This window comes from Periplaneta americana, chromosome 7 (assembly GCF_040183065.1).
Source record: "Periplaneta americana isolate PAMFEO1 chromosome 7, P.americana_PAMFEO1_priV1, whole genome shotgun sequence".
Lineage (NCBI taxonomy): Eukaryota > Metazoa > Arthropoda > Insecta > Blattodea > Blattidae > Periplaneta > Periplaneta americana.
The window spans coordinates 38,761,978-38,788,090 of NC_091123.1; the positions used below are offsets into that span (position 1 = coordinate 38,761,978).

The 26,113-nt window shown below is 34.5% G+C and overlaps 1 long non-coding RNA gene across 2 annotated transcripts; it reads right to left on the reverse strand.

Moving 5' to 3' along the window:
* Positions 1-3,666: 3,666 nt before the first annotated feature.
* LOC138703055 (uncharacterized) lies at positions 3,667-26,113 on the reverse strand. 2 transcript variants are annotated; one of them, XR_011332956.1, is made up of 7 exons: positions 26,007-26,113; positions 24,198-24,356; positions 17,679-17,848; positions 16,655-16,805; positions 15,302-15,410; positions 12,858-13,009; positions 3,667-7,963 (listed from the first exon to the last, which is right to left on the reverse strand). It is a non-coding gene; the product is annotated as an uncharacterized lncRNA (long non-coding RNA). The 2 variants fall into 2 exon arrangements; XR_011332957.1 differs by having other exon boundaries at positions 15,302-15,406; positions 16,651-16,805.

A 26,113-nucleotide genomic window follows, 5' to 3' on the forward strand; every position in this document is an offset into this window, starting at 1 on the left:
AAAACGAAAACCACGATCAGGAACATAACAAAAACTGAGAAACAGGATAAGAAACACGACAAAACCGAAAACCACGATCAGGAACATGACAAAACTGAGAAACAGGATAACAAAAACGACAGGAACGAGAACCACGATCAGGAACATGACAAAAACTGAGAAACAGGATAAGAAACACGACAGAAACGAGAACCACGATCAGGAACATGAAAGAAACGAGTGACAAATACAAGAAACACTAACGAACTTGACGAAGAAAGCAAAACTGAGCACAATGAAAAAACCAGAATACGATACAAAAACTATAAGCCGAATGCGAAAAACGAAGACCACGACAGGAAATACGGGCCAGGATAATGAACATGAAGGCAAGAACCGTGATAAGTAGGTCTGACAAAAAAAAACATGATATGCAGTTTTAAAAATAGGAACAATTGCAAGAATATTCACTAAATTGACATGACTGAACAGCTGTAAGAAAATGCTTTTATTCCTTTGCCTTGTATTCTCGCTGGTCCTAGTTCAATCAGTTTCGTTTTTGGCTTGATTGTCTTGTATATTATCACGCTTTTTTCATGCCATAATTCTTTCAGTTTCCAATTTTGTTATATTTTCTAGAGAAAACGTTAACCATGTAATTTCAATGACATCTTCACTATATTGTTGCAACACTACTAAAGATGCACTGCCCAGCAAGTTCCAAGCGCACTGACTTATTAACTTGTCTAAATCGATGCAAAATTGCAATTACCAACAAATTTACTTACACCAACACTAAAATGTCTGAGATTTTTGTTTCAATGTTAAACGCTTACCATCCAGATATTTCACTTGAGAAATCTTCAGCTTTGCTTCTCAGTGGAATGTATAGAAGTAAAATTTTCATTTCTGATAGCTTCTGTATTCCTTGTTTTGCAGGTCTTCGTCTACTACAGGATATTTGCAGTCTACATGGTGAAACAAGTGAAGAACAAGAATGTCTGCATTGAAGAATACTTCAGAAAAGTTGCGTGTGAAGTGTTATACTTTGATTTTCTTAGTTGGTAATATGTGGACAATAGTCGGAGATATGTTGTGAAAGAGTGTAATAAGTCTAAGTTGATTTAATGAATAATAAATTTTATTGTGATGAAGGATTGTATTTGTTTGTGGACTCCTATATTTTTCCTTACACCCTCCCTCTAAAAAATTTTTAATTTTCCCGCCAAAAAACTTATAATATATACGCTTTATGTGCCTTTTATAGTGGTGGATGAGTGAGTGGTCGCTCTCCGCCTTTGCATGTTGGTTTTTATATGCGACACTAGCGACTTCAAGTGTAGAAAGTATGCATTATAGATGCCACAATGGCGATTTGAACTTAGAGTTTTCAAGCTGAGTTGTAAATATGGCTATCATATTTTGGGCTTTAACTTTTCAAGTTGTGTATAAGTATAGACTACACTGGAGAACTCTACAATAGAGTTCTCCAGTGTAGTCTATACTTATACACAACTTGAAAAGTTAAAGCCCAAAATATGATAGCCATATTTACAACTCATAGCTTGAAAACTAAGTTCAAATCGCCATTGTGGCATCTATAATGCATACTTTCTACACTTGAAGTCGCTAGTGTCGCATATAAAAACCAAGTGCAAGGACGGAGAGCGACCACTCCCTCTCAGACCAGTATAAAAGGCACATAAAGCGTATATATTATAAGTTTTTTGGCGGGAAAATTGTTTCAAACGAAAAGGGGTCCCTTTAGGAAAGGTGACTTACAGGCCAAGCAAAGAACATAAACACATACATACTCTTTTCAAACATTTTAATATATTGCACAATATTAGTCATACATCAAATATAACATCACTGATTGCTGAAATTTTAAACACTTAACATTCACATACAATGTATTTTCTACTCTCTTCAACTTAAAACATGTAAGCAATAAAATCGTAAACACTGAAGTTTTGCGAAAACTGGAATTAAAAGCTTCATTTTGCTAAGAAAAATCTAATTAATACAGCTTAAACAGTAGGTATAAAATAGAATTTTCAGCTAGTACATTTGTATACTATGGAATTACGAAATTCTTGCAATAATCTTACATACTGTACACACAATTTGCAAAAATCACTTCTCACGAAAGAGCCAAGATTATTTGTACTTTATTTCATATTTCTCAATTTTTCTACAGTATACCATGATATTAAGGGTAGTTGGTAGTTAAGAGGTTCAAAAATGATTTCTCTGATATTAAACGTTCCCGTCTGAATGTATATAATATATACTTGTGGATATTTTTCTATTCAATAAATAGGCTTACTCCAAACGTGACACCATAATGACCAATAATTTAATTTTAAATGCGACCTCTTTGAACCTACATTTTGCAAATTACGGTATTACTGTACTTGATAGAACTATTTCAGTTAGACTTATGAAAATTTTGAGACATTTTACGCTAGTGTAATAATTCTTTCCTTCCAGATATATTCATATATATTGCTATTTCCAGACCTATATTTTCGTTACTAGACAAAATATAACTTCATTTACAAAAAGATTCAAGTATGTCCCTAAACCGTAATATTTAGCGGAACCTAACTTATGATATGCGGTCCTTTCACTACTTTTAACTATATTTCATTAAAATTTCCTTGAAATCTGAAACTAAGGAAAAGAGTACAACCAACTACCCTTAAAATACGGTGATAATTATATTCTCGAGAGACTATGTGAAATAGCTATTGCGATACACACTTTCCCTTTCACTACTTCTAACTATATTTCATTAAAATTTCCTTGAAATCTGAAACTAAGGAAAAGAGTACAACCAACTACCCTTAAAATACGGTGATAATTATATTCTCGAGAGACTATGTGAAATAGCTATTGCGATACACACTTTCCCTTTCACTACTTCTAACTATATTTCATTAAAATTTCCTTGAAATCTGAAACTAAGGAAAAGAGTACAACCAACTACCCTTAAAATACGGTGATAATTATATTCTCGAGAGACTATGTGAAATAGCTATTGCGATACACACTTTCCCCATGCATTTCAACTGCATTATCCACATATTACAATAATATTCTTAGTTTAAAAGACATACTGAATACTAATGGCCAGTTTCATCAATCTGTTAATATTAATAATTATTAAATCTTCTTTTAATTTTACATTCCATTTTTTGCTGTTATTAGGTGTAACTGATTGTTAAATTCTTGTATAACAGGTAGATATTTTATTGTCCAAAACTGCTGTAGTAAAACTACTGAAAAAGTGAACAATTTGAAATAATTAGCCCGTAAGAAAGTACGTTAATTCATGAGAAAATAAATGTATTGTTAAATTCAGGCCGTCAAATTTTGCCTTGGCGAATATACTAGAAAAAAAATCTTAGTTAGAATGTTTAACAAAGTTATTTCGATGTTTCGGAATTTAAGGGCATGAAGTACCCAGATTAAATATGTTGTACTGTTTAGACCGAATTTAAAATGTTAATTTGAATTTTTTAAAGCTTAAACACGACCAGTAATCTCGGTACTTTTAAAGTCTTGTATTTGTGCATTACACATTCAAATAAAGCACTTAACTTTTATAAAATTAAATTTGAAAAGGAACATTTCGGTGCTAGTTACAGAAATTAAATCTGGATATCACATTTTATGTACAGCAGTTTTAGCATTTTCCTCATTGCTACTCAATTTTCTGTACATCAAAGAAAGAATCCAAATCAGTTTTGCTTTTTTTTTGAATTGCAAGGGCTTTTAAAATGCTACTAAAGACTGGCACAATTGGATATGACCTACTGATATTTAATCAACACCACTAGTTTTAAAACCTAAAAATGAACAGATTACTACTAAACATGTAAGTGAGATGGACTCCTGGAATCTTTTGTTCCAAATAATGGAATGAGATTGATTAATTGCATATTATTTGAACCTACGAGTCTCATATTTTATTCACCGAAAGTGAATCGTAAAAGAAAATAGAATTTCAGAATTTTATTGACGATAGTCTATGGGCGGAGAATATGTTCGAACTCAGCGCAGCATCAGTTTCGTCCGTTTGTTAACAAAACATTAGCAGACAATGGACAGACGCAATATTAGTCACAAAGAGACAATGTCGAAACTGGCCATCATTATGAGATTTAACATTTTTCCAGGGACAATAATATAACCATAGTCTCTCGCTAAATAAACTCAATATCTATATCATTTATCTGCTGTACTATATCAGCATTAATTACTATATCGAACCCTAAATAATGAGTATTTCAATATCTGGCGAAAGAGAAACTCGCCGACAAACTGAGGAATGATAGATCAAATAGAAACAATTCTTTGTTATAGAAAATGTGTTCGATGACATGTTCGTCGTGAACTATGCCACCTTCTTAATTGCTCATTTCACAACGCTTATGTTCAGTTAGTATGCTCATCCCTGTCACACTGCAGAATGTATTTAGTTTTTTGTTTTGTGTAGTGCGCTTCAGTCCGTTCTCTCATTCCTGTAACTATGCAGTACGTACGCAGATTTGCTCTGTGCAGTGCGCCCCTCAATTTGTCTTATCCCTCCCACTCTGCAGTACATAGGTTTGTTCTTTATATCGCGCCTCTCAGTGAGTCATATTCCTGTCACTGTACAGTACGTAACTAGCTTTATTGTTCTATGCAGTGCGCCCCTCAATCTGCCTTATCATCCCTTTACCTGTAACTCTACAGTACGTACGTAGGTTTGTTCTTCTACGTAGCATATCCCTCAATCCGTCCTATCATTCCTGTCACTCTGCAGCACGTTCTTAGTTTTATTGTTCATTGTAGTGCGTCCCTCAATCCGTCCTATCATTCCTGTCACTCTGCAGCACGTTCTTAGTTTTATTGTTCATTGTAGTGCGTCCCTCAATCCGTCCTATCATTCTTGTTACCCTACAGCACCTACCTAGTTTATTGTTCACTGTAGTGCGTCCCTCAATTCGTCTTATCATTCCTGTCAACTCTACAGCTCGTATTTAGTTTTATTGTTCAGTGTAGTGCGTCCCTCAATACGTCTTATCATTCTTGTCACTCTACAGCACATACTTAGTTTATTGTTCACTGTAGTGCGTCCCTCAATTCGTCTTATCATTCCTGTCAACTCTACAGCTCGTATTTAGTTTTATTGTTCAGTGTAGTGCGTCCCTCAATACGTCTTATCATTCTTGTCACTCTACAGCACATACTTAGTTTATTGTTCACTGTAGTGCGTCCCTCAATTCGTCTTATCATTCCTGTCAACTCTACAGCTCGTATTTAGTTTTATTGTTCAGTGTAGTGCGTCCCTCAATACGTCTTATCATTCTTGTCACTCTACAGCACATACTTAGTTTATTGTTCAGTGTAGTGCGTCCCTCAATTCGTCTTATCATTCCTGTCAACTCTACAGCTCGTATTTAGTTTTATTGTTCAGTGTAGTGCGTCCCTCAATACGTCTTATCATTCTTGTCACTCTACAGCACATACTTAGTTTATTGTTCAGTGTAGTGCGTCCCTCAATTCGTCTTATCATTCCTGTCAACTCTACAGCTCGTATTTAGTTTAATTGTTCAGTGTAGTGCGTCCCTCAATACGTCTTATCATTCTTGTCACTCTACAGCACATACTAGGTTTATTGTTCAGTGTAGTGTGTCCCTCAATTCGTCTTACCATTCCTGTCACTCTACAGCACGTACTTAGATTTATTGTTCAGTACACTGCGTCCCTCAATTCGTCTTATCATTCTTAACACTCTACAGCACATATTTAGTTTTATTGTTCAGTGTAGTGCGTCCCTCAATTCGTCTTATCAGTCCTGTCACTCTACAGCACGTAATTAGTTTTATTGTTCAGTGTAGTGCGTCCCTCAATCCGTCCTATCAATCCTGTCATTCTGCAGCACGTTCTTAGTTTTATTGTTCAATGTAGTACGTCCCTAAATTCGTATTATAATTCCTGTTGCATTGCAGTACGTACTTAGTTCTATTGTTCAGTGTAGTGCGTCCCTCAATCCGTCCTATCATTCCTGTCACTCTACAGCACGTACTTAGTTTTATTGTTCAGTGTAGTACGTCCCTAAATTCGTCTTATCATTCCTGTTACATTGCAGTACGTACTAATTTTTACTGTTCAGTGTAGTGCGTCCCTCAATCCGTCCTATCATTCCTGTCTCTTTGCAGCACGTACTTAGTTTTATTGTTCAGTGTAGTACGTCCCTAAATTCGTCTTATCATTCCTGTTACATTGCAGTACGTATATGGTTTTACTGTTCAGTGTAGTGCGTACCTCAATCCGTCTCACCACCCCTGTCAACTCTACAGCACGTATTTTGTTTTATTGTTCAGTGTAGTGCGTCCCTCAATTCGTCTTTTCATTCTTAACACTACAGCACATACTTTGTTTTATTGTTCAGTGGAGTGCGTCCCTCAATTCGTCTTATCAGTCCTGTCATTCTACAGCACGTAATTAGTTTTATTGTTCAGTTTAGTGCGCCCCTAAATTCGTCTTATCGGTCCTGTCACTCTACAGCAAGTACTTAGTTATATTGTTCAGTGTAGTACGTCCCTAAATTCGTCTTAGCATTCCTGTTACATTGCAGTACGTACTTAGTTTTACTGATCAGTGTAGTGCGTCCCTTAATCCGTCCTATCATTCCTGTCACTCTGCAGCACGTTCTTAGTTTTATTGTTCAATGTAGTGCGTCCCTAAATTCGTATTATCATTCCTGTCACATTGCACTACGTACTTAGTTTTATTGTTCAGTGTAGTGCGTCCCTCACTGCGTCCTATCATTCCTGTCACTCTGCAGCACGTTCTTAGTTTCATTGTTTAGTGTAGTGCGTCCCTCAATCCGTCTTACCATCCTTGTCAACTCCACAGCACGTATTTTGTTTTATTGTTCAGTGTAGTGCGGGCCTCAATCTGCCTTATCATTCCTGTCACACTGCAGTACGTACTTAATTTTATTGTTCAGTGTAGTGCGCCCCTCAATCTGTGTTACCATCCCTGTCACTCTACAGCACATAATTTTATTGTTCAGTATTGTGCGTCCCTCAATTCGTCCTACCATCCCTGTCACTCTACACTACGTACTTAGTTTTATTATTCAGTGTAGTGCGCCCCTCAATTCGTCTCAATTTCTGTCACTCTGCAGCACGTACTTAGTTTTATTATTCAGTGTAGTGCGCCCCTCAATTCGTCTCATCATTTCTGTCACTCTACACCACGTACTTAGTTTTATTGTTCAGTGTACTACGTCCCTAAATTCGTCTTATCATTCCTGTCACATTGCAGTAAGTACTTAGCTTTATTGTTCAGTGTAGTGCGCCCCTCAATTTGTCTTATCATTCCTGTCACTCTACAGCATGTACCTAATTTTATTGTTCAGTTTAGTGCATCCCTAATTCGTCCTATAATTTCTGTCACTCTACAGCACGTACTTAATTTTATTGTTCAGTGTAGTACGTCCCTCAATCCGTTCTATCATCTGTCACACTGTCACCTACGTAGGAATGTTGTGCTGTGTATTGAGCCCTCAGTCAGCCTTATCATACAACAATTCCAAACAAGTCTGCCAGAGAACCAATATTAATGATAAAATTTCATTTGTGCATATATTTACTGGGGATATGACTTCTCGGATTAGTAATGTCATCGAGTCTATGCATCTTAACAAAGAATGATTTCCACTTTGTGAAATATAATTCCTCAATATTTGTCTGAGAGTTCATGTTACACCTTGTATACCTATATTCGTATCTTATTTCTCATTTTAACTATTTCAATACATTGTGTATTCTATTCTAATACAATTAATTTTGCATTTCAATTCATTACAGTTAATACATTCGAACCTCAAGCTGATAACACGTCAGTCATCGTCCTTCACACCAGTTCTGCTCTTCGGTCTCGGCGAAACTCGTTGTCGTCCTCTGGATCAGGAAGGAACAATCTGAAAGAGAATTTCGAAACAATGTCAATGTTAAGGGAAAAGTACGTTCTGTATTTCAGAATTCTCTTTTCTACTTCCCCATTATTTGAAGCACTAAGTATTGCGATTCTGCAAAATTTGTATTTCGAGATATTCACCAAGTGTAGTTCTACAGCAATCGTGATATCGAGCTAGAATGTCTTTTTGGGTCTGCTGTTTGTCTGTACAGCAATCATGGCGAGATTTTGTTCAATTACCGAGAATGTACCCAAAATGATAAATATGAAATTTAATAATATTAGTAAAAGAATTTTGTGTCACTTCATGCAATCACACGCAACGGAAATGTTTACGAAGTACATATTTTATGTGAATTTGTTTTTAATTATAAACTACTCGCGGGTAGAATTTAGAATAAATTCTAGTGTTATTTTGGATGCATAGTAAATAATTATGTAAGTACATTTAATTGTGAAAATGGTAAAAAAGAAATTGCAGCATGTGTCAACTTCGGAAAAGTAATTTTCATTAATGAGACACAGGTGTGAACTAAAAGCGTTTACTGAATATGTTTAGCATTTTTGAATATCTAGGATCAGGATAAAGCAAAATACTGAGGAAGGGGTACACAGAAGAAGCTTCCAAATTATCAGCTTGTTTTAATCAGTGCACGTTAATAGTACTGTCCTATGGTGATAAAGTAGGAGGATTAAGTTTTGTTCGGTTTTTGATAATACAGTACAAATCGACAGAACTTTACCTGAACTGAATTTTCAGTAAATTATTTTCTGAGCAGAGGTATTGATGTTACTTTTCAAATACTATTTTCAAGTTTAGGATAAACTAAAGTAAATTTACTTTCAAATTTTATGTATCACTCGCTACAGTTTATTAATATTGTTCTTAAAATTTTGAATAAATCTGAATCCCACAACTTATAAGTCTCGTAATCTAGGAAAATTTGAGCCTTTAGTTTCTGCTTTTATACTTTATGTTATCTTGTTTTTCCTTTGATCTCGTATCGCCCTTGTTCTCATATTGTACTTTTTATATTCCCCTTGTTCTCTTGTGTTCTGTATATTCTTATTTATTCCGCCTGTTTCCCTTGTACCCCTTTTCTCTTTGTATTCCGCTTGTTCTCCTTGCGTTTATATCGTCTTCCTTCTATTCCCTCTATTCTCCTTTCCTTCTCGTTCTCCTTGTATCCTCTTCTTTACCGCTCTTTTCCTGTATTCCCCTCGTTCTCCTTATATCCCTCTAGTTTTCCTACAACCCCCTCGTTCTCCTGGTATGCCATCATTCCTTTGCATTCCTCTCGCCGTCCTGCTTCCCTCGTTCTACTTGTATTCCCCTCGTCTTCACTGTATCTCTCTCGTTCTCCTATTCCCTTCGTTCTACTTTATTTCCCTTGTCCTCCTTGTGTTCCCCTCGTTCTCCTTGTTTTCCCTTCCGTTCTCCTTATCTTTTAGTTTTCCTTGTGTTCCCCTCGTTCTAATAGTCTTTTCCTTTCTCTTGTTATAATCCCAATATTTTTCATATATTTCCTTTGTTCAATTTGTACTCTTTGTGTCAGTTTCTATCTGATGCTTTTCCAATTCACTGCGGGCTAAAGCAGGGAGATGCACTATCACCTTTACTTTTTAACTTCGCTTTAGAATATGCCATTAGGAAAGTTCAGGATAACAGGCGGGGTTTGGAATTGAACGGGTTACATCAGTTTGTCTATGCAGATGACGTGAATATGTTAGGAGAAAATACACAAACGATTAGGAAAAACACGGAAATTTTACTTGAAGCAAGTAAAGCGATCGGTTTGGAAGTAAATCCCGAAAAGACAAAGCATATGATTATGTCTCGTGAGCAGAATATTGTACGAAATGGAAACATAAAAATTGGAGATTTATCCTTCGAAGAGGTGGAAAAATTCAGATATCTTGGAGCAACAGTAACAAATATAAATGACACTCGGGAGGAAATTAAACGAAGAATAAATATGGAAAATGCATGTTATTATTCGATTGAGAAGCTTTTATCATCCAGTCTCAAAAAATCTGAAAGTTAGAATTTATAAAACCGTTATTTTACCGGTTGTTCTGTACGGTTGTGAAACTTGGACTCTCACTCTGAGAGAGTAACATAGGTTAAGGGTGTTTGAGAATAAGGTGCTTCAGAAAATATTTGGGGCTAAGAGGGATGAAGTTACAGGAGAATGGAGAAAGTTACACACATTATGTCACCTGACATAATTATGAACATTAAATCCAGACGTTTGAGATGGGCAGGGCATGTAGCACGTATGGGCGAATCCAGAAATGCATATAGAGTGTCAGTTGGGAGACCGGAGGGAAAAAGATCTTTGGGGAGACCGAGACATAGATGGGAGGATAATATTAAAATGGATTTGAGGGAGGTGGGGTATGATGATAGAGACTGGATTAATCTTGCTCAGGATAGGGACCGATGGCGGGTTTATGTGAGGGCGGCAATGAACCTTCGGGTTCCTTAAAAGCCATTTGTAAGTAAGTAAGTGTTCTAGTATTCTTACTGATCTCCTTATCCTCCTCTCGTTCATTGATTCCCATTGTCCCGTTTGTATTCCATGAATTCTCCTTGTTCTCCCAATATTCCCCTTGTTATTCTTGTTCCACGCCCTATTCGTCAACCCAACTACGTAAAGGTATGCAACATAGTAAACTACGCATCCGTCGACAGTTTTGTAAGAAAGTTTAAGGGGAGCCGACAAAAATACGAAGGATATTATTAATTTTTATGACAACGATTATAGGAAGACAGAGGAAAATAGATCAAGCATTGCATACTTTTGGGCGAGTAAGGTGAGTGAAGAACATGAAATATTAGTGAAAAGGAAACTGTACAATGACATTATAATAGCAAAAGACACAACGACAATATAAATAATCGGAGGAAATCAGATGCCGCTGGACGAGAGAAGAGACGGAGGTATGGAAATTACTGAAGAAGCTGTTCTAGAGCCGATATAGTATGGAAACATCTCGTCGGGAGCATGGAAGGACCGCTCTCAGGGGATATTAGGGGAGTTAAAAATTACGTAGACTAGATTTTAATTTGCACTCAATGGTGAAGTTTCGGAAATTGAAATTTATAATGCGGAATTTATTTCCGATGTGCCAAGTATAACATCTCTCTCTTCAATTGGTCAGTGACAGATTTATTTTTTGGTGCTCGGAGTTCTTTACCAAAATTTACATATAATTTTTGAAACAATTATCAGTATCATATTTTGAAATTAAAAAAGAAATCATCTCGCAAATTCTTAAAGATTCCCTGCAGATTATACAATTTCATTTATACCTCTCAGAAGGCCTTAATTAAGGATATGCTAATTTTAAATAAAATCTATTATTTATAAGTATAATTTTATAGTCATCTTCTAAGTTTTTATTTTATAATTATAATCAATGGTGCTTAATTATTGCATTTTATTTTTATAACAATATTCATATTTAATTGATTATATTTGTTTGCTATTACTTTTCGGATCCTCGTGGTCATCCTTAATTAAGGCCGGACGAGTTACTTCTCTCTCTCTCTCTCTCTCTCTCTCTCTAAACTCGCTGTCGATCGTTCAGACAATTCCATGTTCTGCATATCAGCCTTGTAACGCAAATAATTATCAAATAATTGTATTGCCATTCCTAGCAGTAATTTTCAAAATATTATATATTGAGCATGAATCTCCCATGTCCTATTTCTAAACAAGTGCAGTAATAATTGAAATTATATAAAATTAGTCCAAGATTAATAATTTTTAAAATCGTTCATATTTTTTGGTGCTCTCGGTATAAGGGGGTCGTGTTAAAGTTAACTATGTTATACAGGGCGGAATTCTGGGAATGAAAAATTGCGGGGATAAATGATTTGTTATTTTCAAAACCTGCTATTTCGCTCAAAAACCGATTTTGACCAAATAACATAATGAACATTTTTATTACATTTTGAATCCAATGCTAAATTTATTTTTTGCCAACTCCGCTATTTGTCACTGAAAAATTACAGACGTGGACAAATTATTAACAAAATTTACGATTTTTATGATAATTGTGTTTTCAAAATTTGACTTTTCAATTTAGACTACAATTGACAATTTTGCATATTTCTATCATTACAGTAGATAGAAATAGGCCTATGCAAAAATGTCAACTGCATTTTAAATTGAAGAGTCAAATTTTGAAAAAAAAAATATATATATATATAATGAAAATCTTCAATGTTGCCAATAACTTGTAAATGTGCAAAAATATCAACTGCAGTTTAAATTGAAGAGTCAAATTTTGTAAAACTATATAACAAGAATCTTCAATTTTGCCAGTAACTTGTAAATATGCAAAAATGTCAGTGCAGTGTAAATTGAAGAGTCAAATTTAGTAAAAATATATTATAAAATCTTCAGTTTCGCTAATAATTCGGAAATATCCGAAATATCAACTGTAGTCCAAATTGAAGAGTCAGATTTTGAAAATATACAATACAAATCTTCATTTTTTTAATGTATAAATACGCAAAAATGTCAACTGTATACTGAATTGAAGAATCATATTTTGTAAAAAAAATATAATAAAAATCTTCAATTTTGCTAATAATTTGTCCACGTCTGTATATTTAAAAGTATGCTTTATTTTCTAAAACCTATTTTTTTTCAGACAAAATCTATTATCTGATATTTTAATTTAGAAATTGTTGGTAAACTTGAAATACTCCAACACATTTCGCTTATAGAACAGTATAAAATACTGTATCTGTAAGATGAGAATAAACACGCATTTTTAAAATTGGTTCGTATCTCAAAGCCAGCATTTTTTCTCATTCCTGTAAAAATAAAACGAAATAGCAAGTTTTGGAAACGAACCCCTCAACTTTTGGTCTGCAAACTTACCAGTTCATGCATGATCGCTGCCAGGAGATGTTGTCCGGAGTTGCATCACGTTCCTTGTCTGGGCGCCATTTGACTACGCAGGAGATGGTCCACATCTTCTGAGAGAGTTCCGCCGGAGACTCAACAGCTACTCCTTGAATGTCCTCGGGTTTCTGAAACAAGACAGATGACAACATTCGTTAGTTTCTTTACAAGTTATGTAACAGCAAGCTACTGAAACTATATTGGCGGTAGCAGATAGAGTTTCAAAAATAAAAACAGTCTACTCATGTTGAAGCCTTATTTTTTCCTAATGTATTGTCCTGATTATAAATTACATTGGTAATTTCATATAAGACGGGCACCTGGCTGAATGTAACTATTACCAACTTTTTTATTTTAGAGTTAAATGTTAATGATTTTAGTGACTTTTATATGTTAGTTCTAGGTTTTTATACTAGGTGTTGCCGTGATTTTCTTTCGATTTGATTGGTTATAGTTATCAATTGTTCTAGAATGTTCGTTAATTTTGAATGGGTAATAACGTCAGTTCTTGGTTGTTTGACGTGACGTGGTGTTATATTGTTTCTGATGGCTAAAGCTATTGAAATTTGCCATTTAAAAATATTTTTGTGAAAGATGTGTGAACATAGAACAGAGTATTACATTCTGTGTCGATTTTTGTTTAGTTCCTTCGCTGGTGAATAAGAATCGTATCGAAAACTGTGGTTTTAAAATAATTATTTACAGAATATTCCGTATAAGTTAAGGTGTATTAAGTATTCGAAGAAAATTTCATATTGTGTAAATACATGGTTTAATTATGCGAAGTTGACTGTACGACAAAGTGTTTCTTTAGTTCTTTGTTGCCTACATGGTTATGTTTAGATTACCTTGAAGCCTCTGTCATATACTGGAAGTGAAGTGGTCTTTGAAGACATCAAATGAGGATTGAATTTTGTTTGATAAGGTGATAAAATTATTATGTTTTGTTTTGTATTTGAGTGATTTTTTTGATTGCCAGAGAATACTGCCAACTATGAAGTTCGAATGCTACCAAACACCAAAAAAATCAAAGATGGAAAATTAAACATTTTCATTTTTTTGAAAGGATTGTTCTTCCCTACAAATATGAATATATGTTTGATTTTCCATCTTTTATTTTGTGATGTTTAGTGGCATTTGAACTTCATAGTTGGCAGATCATTTTTGGTAGTTTTCGTCAGCCATGTTTGATTTTTCCCGTCTTCTAGGAAATTACCATTACATTACTCCTATTGTTTTATTATTGTTAATTCTTCTACCATTAAGTTCCTGTCAAGAAGTCAAAATCTAATCCAATGTAAGATATCTAACGAGATTTAGGTTAAAAAATCTAAATTGTAATATTGTTGTAATCTGTTTAATCAAAGCGCCCTAATCTAATGAAAAGTATGTTCTGAACAAATTTGATACATTTGTATCTACACCAACGTAATCTGCTGTACCCTGATGAAATACAATTTAATTTATGCTCGACCATCCCGAAATGTAATTATACACCTGGTAGTAGCCCTTTAATGCACCTCATTAAAGTACACTTATTCATGCAAATCAAGCTTTCAGGTATAACTCCCTTTAAAGTTGATTTGAATAATTTCGAGGGAAAAATTGTTCCGGGCCGGGTATCGAACCCGGGACCTTTGGTTAAACGTACCAACGCTCTCCCAACTGAGCTACCCGGGAACTCTACCAGACATCGATCTAATTTGATCTATATCCACAGACCTCAAAGTGGGCTGACAACCGTCAAGCAACCAACATTGAGTGCACACTAACCTAGTCATTATAATTCAGTTGTTCAGCCAATGAGAAATCTCCGTTGTAGTGATTGTACCATTATAAAACCGCAAGTATCGATTATTCTCGGATATGCAATCGAAAGACAATTAGCAAAGTCACGGAGGCTGGAAATCCAATACTGTCGCAGAAGGTTATGTTCTGTTACTATAATAATTAGCGTTAATTGTAAATAATATTCAAATAAATGCAATTTGTCATCTCGTTTTACAATGTCTAATTTAATTTCAATGTTATATGAAGATTAATATTTAGTTTACTCTCTAGATTATATCAAGGTCAATGTGGACATCTGTTCCTCGGAAAAAGTCAATACTTTCGCGTCTGCGCACATATCACAATTTACGAGCTATGAACAAGGTCACTTCCGCTCTTCAGTCACATAAGAATAAAATGAATACTTCTGAATAATTTCAAGTTAGAAATATGGTCGAGCATAAAAGTCGTATGAAACTTGACTATAATGGTAATTAAGACGCTCGTATGAAAATTATGAAATTTGCTTGCGCTCGTTTCATAAACATATTCGCAACTTAATTACTACAATTATAGGCTCGTTGCTTAATGTACTATTGTTCTATTCAATGCATTGTATTTTAATCAATTACATCATAATATACACCAACCTTATACTGATGGCAATCTTTCCGAAGTCCTTCACTTCATACTAGGCGTATCTCTGCTCGTCGGTTTCAGGAAAATCTGCTGTCCTCTCTGCACGCACGTTGAAGCTCTCTGGAACATCAATTATAACAGAATGTAAGTATAATTTTAAGTTTTTAATTGGTTACTTTACAATGTTTTATCAGCTCTTGGTTACCTAGCGTCTGACTGGGACGTAGGTGATAATGCTAACGAAATGACTCCAGGTTCCAGCGCCGGAAGTTACCCAGCATCTGATCTTAATGAGTTGAGGGGAAAACCCCGGAAAAATCTCAACCAGGTAATTTGTTCCAACGAGGATTTGAAGCCGGGCCCACTCGTTTTACGGTCAGACGTGTTAACTGTTACTTAACAGCGGTAAGTATAATTTTAAGTGCTATATAGGCCTACATTCTCCGTTTTAGAATTCAGAAGTTCCCCGAGAAAACCTGCTCCACACAGTTCGTTCTCCACAGACTTGTTCCAGACAATTTTTCACCCCATCTAGAATCTTGTACTGTTAACTGTTAATATGTTCTCTGATATCTTTCATGTTCTTTTATCAGTCCCTCTTAGATAATTATGATTTACCAATGAAGTCAAAATAACAAGCTAGTTTCTACAATCAATCCTTTTACAATTTAAGTCTAATACAAAATGTTTGAATAATAATCGATAATACTTATACATCATAGACCTTGAATGAACATGTACAAGTTCTCTTTACGGTAACTTTTTTCTCTCGTAAATTTTACCTCCAAACTTTTCATAAAATAACAATGAGCAGATAGGCCTACATATTATAGTGTAATGTACTCGTAGCATATAGAAATTCTAGCCAATACTGTATAAGAATCTTTAAATTAAAGTTCGCGCAAGATAGGACGATAGTATGCCATGATGGAAATTCATTTATTTGATGTAAATTTTAAAATATAAACCTACAGCTTTCCCCAACACTACACTTATGAAATAGACTATTTTTCTTGAGATCAAACGATTGAAAAATAATTTGAAAATACAAGTTAATAATTTAGATTAGACATAATTTAATAAGAACCATTTCTGATATTGCAGTAAGGATAAACGGACAACTATTTTCAGATAAAAAATATTCAGTCTTGTTTCAGACAACTATATGAAAATATTTCACTTTTTTGTAAATAATTAATTCAAAATTCTATGAGGTAATTTACACTAAGGAATCAAAACAGAATTTCAATTAGATACAATCAAATGACTCGACATTAATTACGAATAAATGTAAGTAGATCGCAAAGTATCAAGGAAACTATAGATAAGGTTTGAAAGACAGCCACCTCGGTCTCCATACTTACCAGTTTATGCATGTTTCCTTACGGAGCTGTAGTTCGAAGTAGCCCGTCTGGATGCCAGTCGACTACCCAGGTAGTTGAACCCAACGAGAATCGCCTATCTTCTGACCGAGTAGCTCCAGATAATAACTACTCCAGAGTTGTCCCTGAATTCCTGAAACAAAACGGATGACAATTTCAGTTCACGTTTCCATACAAATGGTTTAAATTCTTGTAAACTTTGCAATATGAACTTATGGAATCTGAATTGGTTATAACCTAAAAATTTTGGTATTGTGGGGTGCAAATTACATATTAAATTACTACGGAGAGATCCACAATATGTTCAAGAAAATCTGCCATAATTCAAGGCAACTTTTTCAAGTGATTTTTGTAATTTTAATAAAAATAACAATTATTTTAGTTGGTTATTTAACGATGCGGTAATTTGCTAGGATACGACGTTGCATATAGACCACTTTTACGCCAAACCTAAAATTTGTTTTTGCAAGATATACTAAAACCCTAAATTGACATAACTTAACCTTTTCCTTAATCTGTGACAGGTTAGGTTAGGTTAGTGTTTTAGTATCCATTGTATACACTAAGGTAGGACGCTAGTATGCCATGATGGAATTTTACTTATTTGTTGTAAATTTTAAAATATAGACCTACAGCCTTCCCCAACACTTCACTTATGAAAGACTATTTTTCTTTAAATCAAAGATTTGAAAAAAAACTTGAAAATACAAGTTAATACTTTAGGTTAGACAATTTAGACATTGCAATAAGAATAAATGAACAACTATTTTCAGCTAAAAATATTAAGTCTGATGTTTCCGACAACTATACGAAAATATTCCACTTTTTGTAAATAATTTATTTGAAATTACGTAAGCTAATTTATGGTAAGGAATCAAAACAGAATTTCAATTAGATACATTCAAATGACTCCTTAATTACGAATAAATTTAAGTAGATCGCAAAGTATCAAGGAAACTATGGATAAATTTTGAAACATATTAGCCACCTCGGTCTCCATACTTACCAGTCTATGCATGTTTCCTTGCGGAGCTGTAGTCCTAAGTTGCTCGTCATTTCCCGTCTGGATGCCAGTCGCCTGCCAGGTGGTTGTGCCTCCTCCAGTATCCCCATCTTCTCTTCTGACCGAGTACTCCAGCCTCTCTAGAGTACTACTCTAGAATTGTCCCGGGGTTCCTGAAACAAGAGAGATGACAATACTGGTATGTTTCCAAACAAATGTTTTAGATTCTAGTTCAACTTTGAAATATGAACATAACATATAAACTACATCGATGTAATAATTGATTTTGTAGGCCTATTCCAAACACCATATTCCTTTATCGGGTAAGCCTAAAGATTCAATACAACTGGAAGAATGTAAATCCTCATGTTACAAGGAAATTTTACTATTTCCTTCTTTTTTTTAATTTTTAGTAGATTATTAGGCAATTATTTGTGATTTTGTACGTAGGCTATGTCAGACAAAAATTTGAAACTACGAACTCTAAGGTCAAATCTTTGAAGATTTTAAATTAATTTAATATTTTCCGTAACTCAAGTATCGAAAGTAATAGAAAAATAAGGATTATGGACACTAAAGCAACATAAACTAATTAGTATAAGTTAGGGATTTTCTATAGCATGCAACACTGAAGCTTTTTTGAAGAAAAAATGCAAAATGTCTAAACTTCAGAATGATTGTAATTTGGAATGTGAAAAATTCGTATTGAGCGTCAATTGACTTGGAAACATATTAGAAAACAGGTAAACATTGGAAAGAATTGATCGGTGTTTGTAACCTAACAGTGATTATTTAACACGTGAAATAAAAAGGTAGAACACTTCAAAATATAACGCGGAACGTACATTTCACTTCATTTAATATCATATGCAAAGCATACAAAAAGCCTAAACTAACCGAACTAACAACCTGTCAGATTCATGTATGCAAGTCATACAAAATCCTAAACTAACCTAACCTGTCACAGATTCTTGTATGCAAGTCATACAAAATCCTAAACTAACCTAACCTGTCACAGATTCATGTATGCAAGTCATACAAAATCCTAAACTAATCTGTCACAGATTCATGTATGCAAGTCATACAAAATCCTAAACTAACCTAACCTGTCACAGATTCATGTATGCAAGTCATACAAAATCCTAAACTAACCTAACCTGTCACGGATTCATGTATGCAAGTCATACCAAAAACCTAAACTAACCTGTCACAGATTCATGTATGCAAGTCATACAAAATCCTAAGCTAACCTAACCTGTCACAGATTCATGTATGCAAGTCATACAAAATCCTAAACTAACCTAACCTGTCACAGATTCATGTATGCAAGTCATACAAAATCCTAAACTAACCTAGCCTGTCACAGATTCATGTATGCAAGTCATACAAAATCCTAAACTAACCTAACCTGTCACAGATTCATGTATGCAAGTCATACAAAATCCTAACTAACCTAACCTGTCACAGATTCATGTATGCAAGTCATACAAAATACTAAACTAACTTAACCTGTCACAGATTCATGTATGCAAGTCATACAAAATCCTAACTAACCTAACCTGTCACAGATTCATGTATGCAAGTCATACAAAATCCTAACTAACCTAACCTGTCACAGATTCATGTAAGCAAGTCATACAAAATCCTAAACTAATCTGTCACAGATTCATGTATGCAAGTCATACCAAAAACCTAAACTAACCTGTCAGAGATTCATGTATGCAAGTCATACAAAATCCTAAACTGTCACAGATTCATGTATGCAAGTCATACAAAATCCTAAACTAACCTAACCTGTCACAGATTCATGTAGGCCTATGCAAGTCATACAAAATCCTAAACTAACCTAACCTGTCACAGATTCATGTATGCAAGTCATACCAAAAACCTAAACTAACCTGTCACAGATTCATGTATGCAAGTCATACAAAATCCTAAACTAACTTAACCTGTCACAGATTCATGTATGCAAGTCATACAAAATCCTAACTAACCTAACCTGTCACAGATTCATGTATGCAAGTCATACAAAATCCTAAACTAACCTAACCTGTCACAGATTCATGTACGCCTATGCAAGTCATACAAAATCCTAAACTAACCTAACCTGTCACAGATTCATGTATGCAAGTCATACCAAAAACCTAAACTAACCCGTCACAGATTCATGTATGCAAGTCATACAAAATCCTAAACTAACCTAACCTGTCACAGATTCATGTATGCAAGTCATACAAATTCCTAAACGGTAATTTCATAGAAGAAGGGCACCTGGTTGGATGTACTAAGTATTACCAACTTTTTTACTTTAGAGTTAAATGTTAGTGATTTTTAGTAACTTTTATATGTTAGTTCTAGGTTCTTATACTAGGTGTCGCATTGATGATGTTTCAATTTGATTGGTTATAGTTGTCATTTGTTCTAGAATTTTCGTTAATTTTGAATGGGTAATGACGTTGTCAATTGTTCTTGGTTGTTTGACGTGAGTGGTGTTATACTGTTTTGCTGGCTAAAGCTATTGGAAGTTTGTCATTTTATGATTTTCCTTCGATTCGATTGGTTATAGTTGTCATCATGTGTTCTAGAATTTTCGTTAATTTTGAATGGATAATGACGTCAGTAAGTTGTTCTTGGTTGTTTGACGTGAGTGGTGTTATATTGTGTCTGATGGGTAAAGCTATTGAAAGTTTGTCATCATTTTATATCTGTGAAAGATGGTTCAGTTCTTTCGCTGGTGAATAAAAATTGTGTCGATTGTTGACGAGAAAACTGTTCCTGTGATTCCAAGGAATTGTTCATTGAATTTTCCGTACAAGTTAAGGTGTAATAAGAGTTCAAAGAGAATTTCATTTTGTGTAAATACATGGTTTAGTTATGTGAAGTTGACTGTGCGACAAAGTGGTGGTTTAGTTCTTTGTTGGCTGCATGCTTTAAGTTTAGATTGCCTTGAAGCCTGTGTCATAATGCAAGTGAAGCGGTTGTCTTTGAAGACGTCAATGTGGATTGAATTTTGTTTGATTAAGTGATAAATTATTGTTTTGTTTTGTGTTTTAGTGATTTGTGGGGGTAAAGTGCGGACGAAAACTGCCAGAAAAGTGCTATCAACTATGAAGTGCAAGTGCCACCAAACACCATAAAAATCAAAGATGAAAAATTAAACATATTTTCATTTTTTGAAGGGCTTTTTCTTCCTTAAAATATGAATATATGTTTGATTTTCCATCTTTGATTTTGTAATGTTTGGTGACATTTGAACTTCATAGTTGGCAGAACGTTTTGGTAGTTTTCGTCAGCCATGTTGGATTTTGCCCGTCTTCTAGGAAATTACCTCCTAAACTAACCTAACCTGTCACAGATTCATGTATGCAAGTCATACAAAATCCTAAACTAACCTAACCTGTCACAGATTCATGTATGCAAGTCATACAAAATCCTAAACTAACCTAACCTGTCACAGATTCATGTATGCAAGTCATACAAAATCCTAAACTAACCTAACCTGTCACAGATTCATGTATGCAAGTCATACAAAATCCTAAACTAAACTAACCTGTCACAGATTCATGTATGCAAGTCATACAAAATCCTAAACTAACCTCACCTGTCACAGATTCATGTATGAAAGTCATACCAAAAACCTAAACTAACCTGTCACAGATTCATGTATGCAAGTCATACAAAATCCTAAACTAACCTAACCTGTCACAGATTCATGTATGCAAGTCATACAAATTCCTAAACTAACCTAACCTGTCACAGATTCATGTATGCAAGTCATACAAAATCCTAAACTAACCTAACATGTCACAGATTCATGTATGCGAGTCATACAAAATCCTAAACTAACCTAACCTGTCACAGATTCATGTATGCAAGTCATACAAAATCCTAAACTAACCTAACCTGTCACAGATTCATGTATGCAAGTCATACAAAATCCTAACTAACCTAACCTGTCACAGATTCATGTATGCAAGTCATACAAAATCCTAAACTAACCTAACCTGTCACAGATTCATGTATGCAAGTCATACCAAAAACCTAAACTAACCTAACCTATCACAGATTCATGTATGCAAGTCATACCAAAAACCTAAACTAACCTAACCTGCCACAGATTCATGTATGCAAGTCATACCAAAAACCTAAACTAACCTAACCTGTCACAGATTCATGTATGCAAGTCATACCTAAAACCTAAACTAACCTAACCTGTCACAGATTCATGTATGCAAGTCATACAAAATCCTAAACTAACCTAACCTGTCACAGATTCATGTATGCAAGTCATACAAAATCCTAAACTAACCTAACCTGTCACAGATTCATGTATGCAAGTCATACCAAAAACCTAAACTAACCTAACCTGTCACAGATTCATGTATGCAAGTCATACAAAATCCTAACTAACCTAACCTGTCACAGATTCATGTATGCAAGTCATACCAAAAACCTAAACTAACCTAACCTGTCACAGATTCATGTATGCAAGTCATACAAAATCCTAACTAACCTAACCTGTCACAGATTCATGTATGCAAGTCATACAAAATCCTAAACTAACCTAAACTGTCACTGATTCATGTATGCAAGTCATACCAAAAACCTAAACTAACCTAACCTGTCACAGATTCATGTATGCAAGTCATACAAAATCCTAACTAACCTAACCTCTCACAGATTCATGTATGCAAGTCATATAAAATCCTAAACTAACCTAACCTGTCACAGATTCATGTATGCAAGTCATACAAAATCCTAAACTAACCTAACCTGTCACAGATTCATGTATGCAAGTCATACCAAAAACCTAAACTAACCTGTCACAGATTCATGTATGTAAGTCATACAAAATCCTAAACTGTCACAGATTCATGTATGCAAGTCATACAAAATCCTAAACTAACCTAACCTGTCACAGATTCATGTATGCAAGTCATACAAAATCCTAAACTAACCTAACCTGTCACAGATTCATGTATGCAAGTCATACCAAAAACCTAAACTAACCTGTCACAGATTCATGTATGCAAGTCATACAAAATCCTAAACTAACCTAACCTGTCACAGATTCATGTATGCAAGTCATACAAAATCCTAAACTAACCTAACCTGTCACAGATTCATGTATGCAAGTCATACAAAATCCTAAACTAACCTAACCTGTCACAGATTCATGTATGCAAGTCATACAATATCCTAACTAACCTAACCTGTCACAGATTCATGTATGCAAGTCATACAAAATCCTAAACTGTCACAGATTCATGTATGCAAGTCATACAAAATCCTAAACTAACCTAACCCGTCACAGATTCATGTATGCAAGTCATACAAAATCCTAAACTAACCTAACCTGTCACAGATTCATGTATGCAAGTCATACAAAATCCTAAACTAACCTGTCACAGATTCATGTATGCAAGTCATACCAAAAACCTAAACTAACCTGTCACAGATTCATGTATGCAAGTCATACAAAAAACCTAAACTAACCTAACCTGTCACAGATTCCTATATACAAGGCATATGAAAAGCCTGAAGTAACCTAACCTGTCACAGATTCGTATATACAAAGCATATGAAAAGCCTGAAGTAACCTAACCTGTCACAGATCCTCGCACTGGAGAACTTAGAAATATTCAGGTCGGATGTTTCAGTGTCACGTGCTTTGTAAAAGCCTAAATTATGTATTTCGTAATTATTTACTTCGGCGACACAGTTTGTATCCACTATTTCTCCTCTTCGTACTTCGTGACTTCCATCCAGTCATGCTTTCGACTACTCCCTGTTCTCCAGAAGTTTGGTTAGCTTGTGTTGGGTTATTCTGGGCTGGTTAGATTGAGCTAGGTTAGGTTACTTACATTATCCACTGTGTGAATGATTCAACACTTATATCAATCTCCTGGAGATGTCTCAAGTTTGTCCCACCCAAAACCCCCTATTCCCAGCCGTTTATCTTGTGGCACATTTGGCATGTTGGTAACTACGGTATAGCTAAAGTAAAACTATTGAAAAATTTTTACATATTCCTCGGCCTCACGTTACTTAGATATTCCCTCAAGTAACCTTGTCACATATCTTACCTATCTTGTAAAAGACCGGTATCATCTCAGAAATTATCAAATATTGAGATATTAGATGTAGTCTTAATAAGAACCAATACTGAAAAATATTTTCACAACAAATTAGTAGGAAGACAGTCTAGTAAAAATCTTTACAACAGAATTATGAAAATGATACTCTACATTATGCATATATTTTGTTTCAAGTTTGATTAGGAATTTAACAAACTTAATACGATTGTGATTAGAACCGAATTTGGATAAACTAGGGCTCAGGTAGTTCCTTCGTACTCAGCTCACACAGCTAGCATACAAGTATGAATCTCTGATAGGTTAGGTTTGCCTAGTTTAGCTTTTATTATGCCTTGCATATAAAATCAACTGCATATATATATATATATATATATATGTAATTACGAATGTCAATAGATAGTATACCCTCGGCCTCCATACTTACCAGATTATGTACGTTTGCTAGCAGGGGCTGTGGTCCGAAGTTGCCTGCAATTCCCCGTCTGGATGCCAGTCGACCGCCCAGGTGGTTGAACCCAACGAGAATCGCCCATCTTCTGACCGAGTAGCTCCACATAACTACTCCAGAGATGTCCCTGAATTCCTGAAACAAAACAGATGACAAATTCAGTTCAAGTTTCGACACAAGTGGTTTAAATTCTTGTAAACTTTGCAATATGAACGTATGGAAACTGAATTGGTTATGACCCATAAATTTTGGTATTGTGTTGCAAATTACATATTAAATTACTACGGAGAGATCCATAGCATGTTCAAGAAAATCTGCCATGATTCAAAGCAACTTTTTCTAGTGTATTTTCGTAATTTTAAAATAAAAATAATAATTATTATTACCATTATTCATTTTTTAGCTATTTAAGGACGCTGTATCAACTACTAGGTTATTTAGGGTCGATGAGATTGGTGATAGCGAGATGGTATTTGGTGAGATGAGACCGAGTATTCGCCATAGAAAAATAACCTCGGAAAAAACCCAAGCGGGGATCGAACCCGCGCCCGAGCGCAACTTCAGACCGGCAGGGAAGCGCCTTATCCGACTGAGCCACGCCGGTGGCTATATTATTATTATTATTATTATTATTATTATTATTATTATTATTATTATTATTTACTTCATTACTGCTAATTTGCTATGAGAAGGGTTACAGTCGAGATAAAAAGATTGTAATGGAGGAACAGTAGTAATATAAATTATGTAAAAGCTCCAGTAAACTATAAGGAAAAAAACTGTCCACCATGTGCACTGTTTCATAATAAAATCTGGAGAATGTCGAATGGATCAATTATTATTATTATTATTATTATTATTATTATTATTATTATTATTATTAATCCTCGTAATGAACAAAATGTTACATTAGGAATAATTTTGGCATCAAGAATTATAAAAACTATATCACGCTAATTATTTTCTAATAACTACCTAGTAACCATTCTTGAATTCGATAAATGAAACTGTTTCGTAGCCTATCGTATTTTACAGTTGCATCGAAATATATTTTTAATGTATTCGAATATAATATTTGCGTATGTATTAGGGTGGAATCTCAATTTCATTCCGTGAATTCTGAAGTAAAAATGTGAATTACTAATTATTGATATGCATTATGTTTGTGAATGAAGTTAAAATATTTGATAGATTCTTACGCTAAGAGGGGATATTCCTTTTCAATTTAGACTTAAATTGCGTTCACTTTCCTTTGATATATTACTGCAAGTCTAAAGGCATTTAAAACATGGTTATAGAAAATGTATTCCAGTATTTTGATTATAGTTGAGAAAAAATTTGATCCTCTGAAAAAAAATTACTGGAATGAGTCACATAAATCATACGGCTTTCCTGAACGGAAATGCAATATTACGTCGCTAATACAACCGCCATGATCGCTGATAGAAACTTCTGGGCTAACTCAATACAAGTCTTTAATTATACGGTTTCCTTTACGAGTTTATTTAATATTCTATATACGAATATTTTTAAACTTATATTAATAAGTAATTCGAGATGAAAATGCAATATTATTAAACGACTTTAGATGGAAAGTACAAGTAATATTTTATCTCAAGTCAAGCCTCAAATATAAAAACACTTCCGGGTTTATTACTTTTCAAATTATCATAAATTGCGTCATTGTCTTGAAATAAATTATTTTATTGAAATACAGTGCCCTAATGGGATTAAAAAACAATATCTTAAAGTTATGATGCGCAGAAAGGGAAATACTATAGTTACCTCATGGAATGCACAGCCAGTCCGTCCACATTACTCGTTGTCGCTCGACTAAACAGAGATCATTTCAAAATCACCTCAGGCAGATGGCGTTTGTGTGCTGCTTACAA